Genomic DNA, 12350 nt, shown 5'->3' on the forward strand with positions numbered 1-12350 from the left:
CTGCTAACCTTGTGTAACCCTCTGCCACCCACCTTCTGTTTTCTAGAACCTTGTTGAATTCTTGTATATGGTAGTGACTCCCTATTCAATTCCTGTTATATGGTTCTTCTTGTAATGCTATATTTTTATTTCACTGGGATCTGGAGAGAATGGGGACACAATTATAGTCCTGGTTCTTTAACTTAAACCAGAGGCCCTGAATGTCATCAACAACTAAGTTCAAGAACTCCAAAATGATCTAATTAAACTTGTGTTCATGGTTATGCTTTTATCTTAGCATATAAAATAGATATATATATATTTTATTTCCATTTTAATGTACTGAGTTTTACAAAGCCTGATAAGCCTAAGACATTTAAACACAGAGGGATGAGAGAAAGAGTGAGAGAAAGAAAGGATGAAATGAGAAGGCAAAGTTCTAACCTTTCTTAGTATTTCAAGAGGAACACTAAATGAGAATCCTTTCACCAGAGGACCCACATAGAGATTCTGACAAATTTGTACAGGGCCCCAATTTCTGTGGTGCTTTTCTTGAAAACTGAAATCCCCTCCTGAATAAAAGAGATATCCCACTTAGATCAATTTAGAAGGTCTCATCTTCTTCCATGCAACTTTCTCATTTCCATCAGCACACCCAGATGAGTCAGAAATCTCTATCTGTCATCTGGTAGCACTTTTCGGCCAGTCAATACTTTGCTCTTCTTCTACAAAGACTTCAATGTGTTTAAAGAAATGCATATTTTGTTTTGAGCACTTACTATGCATTGGCCATTGTCTGTGTCTTCCGGAAGCAGCAGTGATCAAAACAAAGTCCCTCCTCACACACAGTTCATGTTCTGGTGGAGGGAAAAATAAGGAACAGGTAAGCACATAATGTCTCAGGTGAGGACAAATGCTATGAAGGGGATGGGATGGAAAGTGGTGGGCAAGGGGACTTAGCAAATACGATGGTTATGGAGGGCCTCCCTGATAAGGTGACATTTGTCTAGAAAGAAGAATTAATATCCAGTTTTCTCAGCACCATTTATTGAAGAGACTCTCCTTTCCCCAATGAGTGTTCTTGACAGTTTTGTAAAATCTAAGTTAGCTATAGATACTTGGATTAATTTCTAGATTCTCTGTTTTCTTCCATTGGTCTGTGTGTCTTTTTTCATGCCAGTATCATGCTGATTTGATTACTGTAACTTTGTAGTCTATTTTGAAGTCTAGTAATGTGATACCTCGAGCTTTGTGTTCTTTTGTTCATTTGTTTGTTTTAGTTCCTCAAGATGGTTTTGGTTATATGGCATCTTTCATGGTTCCATACAGATTTTAGAATTTTTTTCCTACTTCTGTGAAGAAGGTCATTGGTATTTTTTGATAGGGAGCACATTGAATCTGATTGCTTGAGTAATATGGGCATTTTAACAATATTAATTCTTCTCATCCACGAGCATAAGATGTCTTTCCATTTGTTTGTATTCTCTTCAATTTCTTTCAGCAGTGTTTTATAAATCTCCTTGTAGAGGTCTTTTACCTCCTTGGTTAGATTTATTCATAGGTATTTTTTTTTGGTAGCTATTGCAAATGATACTGCCTTTTTAATTTCTTTTTCAGCTAGTCTATTTTTCCTATATAGAAATACTGCAGATTTTTGTGTATTAATTTTGTATCCTGCAACATTATTTAATTTGTCAGTTCTAACAGTTTTATTTTTGTGACATCTTTAGGTTTTTCTCTGTGTAAGATTATATCGTCTGCAGACAGAAACGATTTTAACTTTCCTCTTTCCAATTTGAATTTGCTTTATTAATTTCTCTTGCCTGATTGATCTGGCCAGGACTTCCAGGACTATGGTCAATAAGAGTGTGAGAGTGGGTATCCTTGTCACTTCCCAGCTCTTAGAGGAAAAGCTTTCATCTCTTTCTTGTTCAGTGTGATCTTAGCTGTGGGTCTGACATACATGGTTTTTGTTATGTTGAGTACTGTCCTTCAATTAATTTATTCAGAGTTTTTATCATGAAGAGGTGTTGGAGAATGAAACTATATCCCCACCTCTCACCCTGTACAAAAATCAGCTCAAAGTGAATCAAAGACCTAAATGTAAGACCCAAACCTGTAAAACTAATAGAAGAAAACAGAGGAAATGCTTCAAGACATTGTTCTAGGGAAAGATCTTATAAATTTTTATGATCGTAAGATTTTTATGAATCTCAAAAGCATTGACAACAAAAGCAAAAATAAACAACTGGGATTACATCAAACCACAAAGCTTCCACACAGCAAAGAAAACAATCAGCAGAGTGAAAAAACAACCTAAAGAAAATGGGAAAACAATTGCAAACTATTCATCTGCTAGGGGCGTAATATCCAGCATATACAAGGAACTCAACAGCAAAAGAGTAAACAATCCAGTTAAAAAATGAGCAAATGACCTGAACAGACATTTCTCAAAGGAAAACACATATATGAACAAGAAATATATTTTAAAAATGCTCATCACTAATAATCAGGAAAAGGCGAATCAAAACCACAGTGACATATCATCTCACCCTGGTTAGGATGGCTATTATCAAAAAGACAAAAATCACAAATACTGGCTAGGATGCAGAGAAAAGGGAACTCTCGTACACTACTGATGAGAATGTAAACTAGTACAGCCACTGTGGAGAACAGTATGAAGGTTCCTCAGAAACACAAATAGAAATATGACCCAATACTGGGCATTTATCTAAAGGAAAGAAAGTCAGCATGTCTAAGAGACATCTGAATCTTCCATGTTTGTTGTAGCAATATTCATAACAGCCAAGATATGGAATCAACTGAGGTATCTGACAACAGATGAGTGGATAAAGAAAATGTAGTACATATGCACAAAGGAATATTATGCAACCATAAAAAAGAATTAAATCCTGTCATTCATGGCAGCATGGATGGAACTAGAGGACATTATGTTAAGTGAAATAAGCCAGAAACAGAAAGTTAAACACCGCATAGTCTCCTTCATATGTGGAAGCTAAATAAAAGTTGGTCTCATTGAAGTAAGAAGAAAAGAGAATGTTAGAAGCTGAGAAGGGAGGGGGAGGGGAAGGACAAGGAAGGGTTTGTTAAAAGATATGAAATTACAGCTAGATAAGTTTTAGTGTTCTGTCCTAGATGACTATAGTTAATCACATATGATATAGTTATTGTTATATAATAACTATACATAGTTAACTATATAAGTACACATTAGTTTCAAATAGCTAGAAGGAGGATTTGAAACTATACAGCTATATATTCTAAAGTTTCAAATAGCTAGGAGGAGGACAGTGAATATTCTCAACACAAATACATGATAAAGGTCTGAGATGATGGCTATGCGAATTATCCTGATACGCTCACCTTACATCATATGTATGAAAACATCACTGTGTGCCCCACAAATATATGCAATTATTAGGTGTCAATCAGATTTTATTTATTTATTCTTTTGAGATGGAGTCTTACTCTGTTGCCCAGGCTGGAGTGCAGTGGCGCAATCTCGGCTCACTGCAAGCTCCGCCTCCCGGGTTCATGCCATTCTCCTGCCTCAACCTCCCGAATAGTTGGGACTACAGGCGCCCGCCACCACACCCAACTAATTTTTTTGTATTTTTAGTAGAAAATGGGGTTTCACCATGTTAGCCAGGATGGTCTCGATCTCCTGACCTCGTGATCCACCCGCCTCGGCCTCCCAAAGTGCTGGGATTACAGGCGTGAGACACGGCGCCCGGCCCGATCAGATTTTTTTTTTTAGTTAAAAATGAAAAGTGAAAAGTGAAGCCATGGCTGAAAGTGAGGTGTAGTGTTGTCTGCCAGGAAGCGTGTGGAGGATGTAGTTATCAACATGATAAACAGTTTCTTTTTTAGTCTTAATTTTAAAAGATATTTAGAGATTTTATAACCATTGAGGTATTTCTTTATGTACACATCGCAATTTTTTTATTGGGTAACATTTGTTTGTAGGTAACCTCAAATATAAACTGCAGGAGGTCATGAGGACCTATGTAGAACTTCTTGGAAGAAATAAGTTTTCTAAAACACAGCATTCGTGCGTGCATGGGAAGGGCCTTCTATTCCAGTGCTTTGAAAGAGTACTTGACTCTGATGGAGGAGAGCGGGTCAGCCACTGCTCAGAGCAGTTTCTACCACTTCAAAAGCCCCTTCAGCTCTCGTATACTTTACAATCCTACAGCCACTACAACATCCCCGTTTTACAGTTTTGTTGATCAGATAAAGAGCCTAGAACACCCCAAGTCCTGTTGGAAGCTCTCCTAGAAACAGAATTCCAGAGAGGCCAGTACCTCCTCCCAGAACTTCCCCCAGGGTTTGCCTCTGTAGCGCCAAAGCTCTGGTGCTTGGACCAAACACAAGCTAGGCTGGTGCAGGTTTTGTGGAAGTGTATGCTCGGGTCTTTTCTGATTCACTCGTGATCCTCCCTTGTCTCATTGTGACTGGACACAAACACGGAAACCCTCACAGTTTGGAGTCCAGTGGGTCTCACAAAAGCCCAGAACACCCTGATGTCCACATGGTCATTTCCAAATCTCAAAGCGACATTTGAGTTGCAAAGTTGAAGCTGATGGGGAATCATGTGTCTCCTTCCCACCTCCAGGATCCCTTGACATGTTTGAAGGGCTCTGGAGGAAAGATGGCCTGAGATGAGAGTTGCAGGCATCATGGCCCAGAAATATAATTGACAGTAAAGGGCTTGAGGAGTTTTCGCTATTCCCTATTGACTGTTATAGAACTTGGAAGCTCGCCTATGGGGCCTGGGATCCATCACCTCTCATAACAGGCATTAAACTGATGTCATTATTCAGTGTCATTCAGTGCCATCAAAACAGGACCTGCTTTTGAAGACCAGCCCGGCCTTGAGCCTGATCTTTGCCATTTGACCAGCCGCCCAAGGGCAGACATGCTTCCCAACTCTTGAATTTCTTCTAAGGACACGCTGACCTGACAGGATTGGTTTAGGATTAAGTGAGATGATGTATGGTCAGATCATAATAGAAGCTCTACTAAATACAAATGCTGCTTTTTTGCTGCTTTCTTGCAGCATGGTGACAAATTCTCCTCTGGAAGATCCTGCAGATGTGAAACTGGGTGGAGGTGTCACCCGCTGACAGCGGTGGGTTTTTCTTCCCTTGGGTGGCATAAGGGTGAAGAGCTGGGGTGAGTACTTGGAGGACGGGCACTTGGTTTGGTTCTGTTTTCTGTATTTCTATCTCTACTGGATTATTGATCCACCGGGTCACATATTGTCCTTGAGATGCCCACAAGCCCCAGGGATCTACCAAAATGTCCCTCTCAACAGCAGTGACTTCCTGGTCTTGGGTTGGGGTCAGTTAGCAGGATCGTGTCCCCGAAGTTCCACTCAATGCCTCCTTCTGACTCGGCACTTGTTCTTCCCACCTGGTCTCAAACATAGGCTATCTTCACAGACTTCTGTGCTTGGTTTCCCCCTCCCCTAGAACACGTCTTGGTTGGGAGTGGAGACACACACACACACAGACCCACAACAGACACAACACACAATCACACAAAGACACACACACACACTGACACACACAGAGACAAACATATACATGTTTACACAGATACACAGACACAACACACACAAACTTACACAGACACACACAGAAACATACACTAACACACAGGCATACATACGCATGTTCATATACATGGACACAACACACAACAGACACAACACATACAACATACACAGACTTACACAGAGAGACACAGACACGCTGACACAGAGGCACACATGTACATGTTCACACACATACACAGACACAACACACACAACAGACACAACACACACAAACTTACCCACACAGAGACGCACTAACACATACACATAGTGGCACACATACACATGTTCACATATATACATAGACACACACACATTGACACAGAGACACACAGACACACACACACACTAACATACAGAGTCACAGACACAGACACAGGCACAGGCACACAGGCACAAACACAAGCACACTTGTTCACACCCAAGAGGGCCTCGTGGCTACTGTGGCCCACTGGTTCATGAGACGCTGGAGTTTTTCAGCTGGATGAAGGCAAATTACATCCTGAGTGAGTTATCAGGTTGGTACAAAAGTAACTGCGGTTTTTGCCATTACTTTTAACGCAAAAACCTGAAATACTTTTGCGCCAACCTGATAGCTTTAGACTTATTTTCAAATAAAGTATTGTTGTCATTAACAGATTAATAAAAACATGCCAGGTCTTAAGTTTTAACGATTAACTTTCAGGACTGAGTAGACAGTAAACATTTGGCTAGAATTTCCTGTCCTCAGATACCGTGCGATTGAAAGAAAATCCGCTTGGTGATGTGCTATTTATAACACTATTTTAAAAGGTTATCTTGTTCAAATGCAGCGTGTGCTTAGGAGTTAAATCCCAGAACTGCCTGACCAAGGGAGAAAAAAAAGGTGCTTTAAAGTAGCATGTTGTCATAGTACCGTGAAAATGTTAAGGTGTGACTGGCCCTATATGAAATAAGCACATTCCCACAATGACTCCAGCCTCCGTGGTGAGAAATCCCGAGTCACTGTCATGAGTCGAGAAGCCCTCCCGAGATGGCAGGGCAGATAGCTGCTTTCTCAGTGCTTTCAGGTAAAATCTTACATGACAGAGCACAAGAAAACATGTTACTCCAAAAAGCAAATTGACGGAACCTGTCATTTCACAAAACTAAAATTATACAAGACTCTTCATGTCTCAAGGGAAATAATGGAGAAGAAATGTCAGGCGCTGTGGTTTTTCTGAATAGATTTGAGCACATATGCACCACAAGCCATTTTTTAGGAAAGTCAGATTTTCACACATTTACAGAAATAATTTGCTTCAGATCTGCAACGGAGGCTTGAAGCCACATGTGTTTTCTGAACTGCCAATCCAGGATAATGTCTGGAGTATCTCTTTTTTTTTTTTAATACCTAAATTAGATCTATGCAGAGTGTGGAAACAGCAGATAACTAGCAATACAGAGTTAGTAGAGGAAAAAAAAGGGAACTTTCTTGAAGCATCTCCCCTCCCCCCAGACAAAGTAAAATGACTGTATTGTGCTGTTATCGACAGAGTTGCACGCAGCAAATGCTCGAATCATTTCAGAGATAATGAGACATTATGTTTCTTAGTTCACTATTTAAAAATATAAAACCAACAATTACAGATGGAAACTATTCATTCTGAGATTTATGGAGGGAAAAGCAGAAAAAAAAAAAGTCCATGTCTTTCTAATGGCTGCAGATAACTGAGCCACAGAAAGGGAGCTGGTGTTTACAGAGAGAAGCCGGCGGGCAAGGAAGATGTGCCGTGGGTTTGGGCCTGGTTCTGACCCAGTCTAGCCTCAGGGAGGCCTCTTGGCTTCTGTGCGTAGAGGTCACAGCCATCACCTCCCTGGGTCTCTGATCTTTTGTGGTCTTGCAATAGTTTCCAGCAGTGGGAGACCCCCTTACAAAATAAATGGTACGTCAGGCAGAGACTTATCTCACCAGGGAAGCCCATGATTTGCAAGAAATGTCACACGTCTCACTGCGGAGACAGGAAAGCTTTTCTGTTTGAATCATTTAAGTCTGGGTGGGTGTACTAGCGAACATCTACTCATAGAATTTAAAGAATCTTTTTCTATTTATTTTCAGCAGTTTTCAGCAGCAGAGCCATTGTTCTGGAGTAGCCCGTGAACTGTAAACAGATTGTCAGTATTCACCAGGCAGATTGCCTTCGGTGTATACCGAAAAATTTCAGTGTTTTAAGCACTTGTCCTGAGATACGTTTTTTAGATTATCAGTTTGCACTGTGTAGATGTCAAGGCTTAGTGGACAAACTTCAGCCCAGCCCTGGTCATAATGAACAAAATTTCTGAAGTTAATAAAATCTTTAAAATTTATAATGTGTTTAAAAAATCCATTTTTAGTTAATAGCAATACTACTACTATTCAGTGTTATAAAAGGTTCTACAGTCAGATTCAAACACTAGAATCTATGTCCTTCAAAAACATTAAACATGTATTTACTTTCATTGAAAAATACTCATTTGATTTTATTATATTTGTGAAAACATATTTTGCAGTATTTAAATATTGACGTATTAACTGAGAAATTATCTCCTGGTTCCTCGAAAACATTAATTAAAATCTCAAAGGCTTTATCTCTCTTTTACATGTTTCTCTGAAGAAAATGTATTATTTAGAAAACAAACAGTGTTGCCATGTGATAGGTTTTTTTTCAAATGAGACAACACAACGGAATAAAATATATGATCTGTAGCTGCTGAGGCTGAGTCAGTTCCTGTTTCAATAACAAGAGTGTCATCTGCTAAACTCTAACCAGCACAGTTTGTCATTGTGGATGTGGCTTTATTTGTACATGTTGCCAGAAAGCTCTTAGGGAAAATACACTCATAGTTTTCATACCAAAAAAGAAACTTTCGGTGAGCAGTTCTGGCTATGGCTGTGGCCTCGTTGATTATTTATGCTGTAACCGATGCTTCTCCAGTGGCAGGGTAATGCTTGCCTGGCTACATAAAATAATGCCTCAGTTTTCTCTGGGGAATTCATAATTTGCTCATGTCACCCCAAAGCTCTCACACGCTTGTGCAGTGGTTTTCCAAAGCATGAGCAGTGCGCCCCAATGGCATGGCAGAGAGAACACCCAAGCCGAGAATCAGAAGACCGGCAGTGTTGTCGGGCTTTGCTAAGTGACTTTTGGATCTTGGACTTCTGTTTTCACATCTACAGAATTATGCCATTGAATAATAACATGTTCTCTATGCTTTCTTCTAGCGAAAAACTCTCTTAATTCTTGTTGTAGGATTATGAAATTGAGTTGGCAGTCTTCACTTGGTCAGAGCCTGATGTTTCCTGAATTTAGAACTTGGTTCCCCCGAGACCCACTGGACTAATTTAAAATGATTCATCCGTGTGAGTCATTGTCCTGCTGCTTTCAGGACAAGATGTCTATCTATTGTCTTGTTGCTACCATTTTTTACAAATAGCTCCAGCTCAGCAGCTGCAGACTCCAGACCCTGCACCTGGTAACAGCGGCCGGAAGACATCAGCTGGCTCTCTGCAGACACACCTGGAGGGAGAGCTTGGGAGGAAGGGGGCTGGGGCCTCTGGTCTGACCACCTCTGAAACACCATCCCACGCTGTCTCTGAGGTTTGTGTGGTTTGGGTCAGATTCTCAGTAGAACCAGAGGCATTTCAGGGATCTTCCGGGTCCTGAAGGAAGCCACTGGGTGAATAATTGGGGTGTCACATTCCCTTTAGAGCCAGAAGGAAACAACATCCTATCAGAAGGAAGGGGAATTTCCTGCCGTGAAAAGGAATCTTAGAGCAAAACCAAGTCATGGTTTTGCCCTAATTTTAAAATCCTGTTGCTTATATGGAAGCATATGGGTCCCAACAATTTCTCTTTGAAAATCCTCATAATGAATGACATTATGGCCATGTTTCTCCCTCAAGTGTATCTTAAAAATGCATCTAGAGTCTTAACGATAAAGGCATCATTCAGTTGTAATAATTAACATCTTATTTGCATTCAGTACAATTCTAAGTTCTATATAAGTGTCTAATCTGGTGATGGGCGTCATATGATTGCTAAGTAAATATTTGCCGTTGGTTATAAAGAATGAATAAGATGGGCACGGCCCTGTTTTCCTGTTGTCGTAGCCCAGGGTTGCCTTCTCTATAAACTATGTGTGACTGCAGCTGAATCAGTGAAGCCATCGCCACCGGCCTCATGCATCACGGTCCTGTGGACCTGTGAGTAGTTCCAACACTCCCGCCTGGTCACCTTGCTTTACTTGAAACTCAATTACATAAACCTGTTGAAGATAATCCTGCTATGTGACCACTGACAGCTTTCCAAATGCCCTGTTTGCTGCTCAAGCTGATGTTCCCAAGGAGAGAGTTGCAAGTATTGGAGGAAGCACCTGCCTCAGGGAATGAGCCTGCAGTCTGCTTCTCCACAACCACGGGTCAGTCCCAATGCGAGGATGCCGGAGAGGACCCAAGCTGACGTCGGGGTTTCCATCAGTTCAGAATGACTTGATCCTTCCTACCAATTAGGGTCTTGATCCTTCCTACCAATTAGGGTCTTCATCCTTCCCTACCAATTAGAACCAATTAGGGTCTCTGGGTCCCATGAAGACCGCAAGAAATGCAGCGTCTACTCCTGAATTGCTTGGTTTCATGAAGTGTCTGTGGCTAGATATCAACTAGGGTTGGCCATTTCCTGCTTCAGTTCAAATCAGACCGATAATTGAGTTTCGCAGTTGTCTCCAGCTGCTCCTCCTTTCCAGGCCCCCTTTCTGCCAGTCTGCTCTGTGTTTCAGGAGAATAATCCTCCTTCCATAGATTGATCGATGCCTGCACACTGCTTTCACTTCCCATTTTAAGATCTCATCCCTCCAGGCAGCATCCCTTGGTTCGGAATCTTGGTTGTGAATTGCCAAACCTCAAGCCCCCTCCAGGCTCACTTAGCTCTGCCTCCCTATAGCATCCTATAGCTCCAGCCATATCGGCCTGCATCCGAGCCCTCAGCGTGGTCAAGAGCTGTAAACGCACTTCTGTCCTTCTGGCTTGTTTGTTATGTGGACTGACTGTCCTGCTGGCTGCCTTTGCTGAGGGTGCTCCCTTCCACAGAGCTCAGGCCACCAGGGAGAGCCACTTCCGTCCACCCGTCCCTAAGGGGATGCATCTCTGTCCCTTCTACTTGCCTCCTGCACTCCGTGGCTGTGCTCTTGAAGAGTTACCCTGCGATCTGCATTTTCGGCTGCACCACCCTCTGCAGTTAAGAGTGTCTAAGGTGACTGTTCCCCTACCGCACAGAACACTCGAGATCCGTGATGTGACAGAAAGAGCTTTCCAGCTGTGTGGCCTTGGGCCGTCCTACTCTCTGGGCCTCAGTTTCCTCATTGGTAGCATGGAGCACTGAAAGCTCCCAACGGGAGCTGTGAGGGTGAATGGAGGATTCATACCAGAGCATGGTGGGATGCCCCTGCAGAGCGGATGCTCAGGAAACCCTCCCGCCAGCTTCTGGGGATCACGGGAGGCGCTGGCTCCTTAGTTCTCTATGGAAGGACGGTTCTGCACCAGATATTATTATTAGAGTCTCATATTTGGAATTCTGGACTTGTGTGCTCAACAGGGGCCTCAAGTCCCCAGTGTCGCTCAATAGTGACAAATCCAAATAAAAGATCCTGGCAAGTGATTAGCTGCCTTTCCTGCTGCTGTGCTCATAAACCCTGTTGCTATTTTTGGGCCGGCATTGTTCAACCTGGATTTAGTTCTCCTTTGCTGTCTATTTTGGCGCTGACCTGCTCTGAAAGGGCAGGCTCCAAGCCGGGTGTCACGCCCAATGGCTTGTCCACAGTCTTTGTCCAAATGGACTCCGTGAGGATATCACTAGCGGAAAAGTAAAAGATGAGAGGACTTGAAAAAAAAAATCTTCCATTCAGAATCTTTTTAAAAATATACTTTCAAACAAAGAGGTATAATAGAAAGCATTTTGCTTTTCATTTAAAGCTAAAGAAAATCAGTCACCTAGAAATGTGAATTATTGGAGGAAGAGAGGAATTGTTAAGATCATTCTACAGTGTCTATATGTACTTATATATCCCAGTGTCTGTGTGTACATGTGTTTATGGCTGTGTATGTTATGTGTGTGTGTGTCTCCGTGTGTCTGCCTGTATGTCTGCATGTAAGTATGTATATCTGTGTATGTACATGTGTACATATGTGTATGGCTGTGTATCTGTGTGTCTGTGTGCACGTATGTCTATATGTGTGTCGGTATGTATACATGTGTGTCTGTGAGTCTGTGTGACTGCCTGCGTATCTGCGTGTGTGTGTGTATGCTCTGTGTGTGTTTGTATATGTTTGTGTGTCTCTGAGTGTCTCTGTAGGCATCTCTCTGTGTGTCTGCTGCATATCTGCGTGTGTGTATGGTCTGTGTGTGTATGTATGTGTGTCTGTGTGTCTGTGTGTATGCATGTGTGTGAGTCTCTCTGTAGGTGTCTGTGTGTCTGTTGCATATCTGCGTGTGTGTATGTGTGTATGGTCTGTGTGTGTGTGTATGTGTGTATGGTCTGTGTGTGTGTGTATGTGTGTATGGTCTGTGTGTGTGTGTATGTGTGTCTTGTGTCTGTGTGTAATTCTTTATCTACTCCTCTGTTTTCTGAGCAGGCTGGTCCTTTGAATCCCAGGGGAGAATTTTTCCTTATACTTACTAAAGAAGTTTGTCAATACAGTATAAGCACAATGTAAATGTGGGGATTAACACCTTGAGATAATTTTAATCCACTGTCGTTC

At 41.8% G+C, this 12350-nt stretch overlaps 1 long non-coding RNA gene across 1 annotated transcript; it reads left to right on the forward strand.

The window, feature by feature from the left end:
* The first annotated feature begins 7860 nt into the window (after positions 1 to 7860).
* Positions 7861 to 11250, forward strand: LOC144331057 (uncharacterized). Its single transcript, XR_013397896.1, has 2 exons — positions 7861 to 9195; positions 9708 to 11250. It is a non-coding gene; the product is annotated as an uncharacterized LOC144331057 (long non-coding RNA).
* The last annotated feature ends 1100 nt before the right edge of the window (positions 11251 to 12350 follow it).

Source organism: Macaca mulatta, chromosome 9 (assembly GCF_049350105.2).
Source record: "Macaca mulatta isolate MMU2019108-1 chromosome 9, T2T-MMU8v2.0, whole genome shotgun sequence".
NCBI lineage: Eukaryota > Metazoa > Chordata > Mammalia > Primates > Cercopithecidae > Macaca > Macaca mulatta.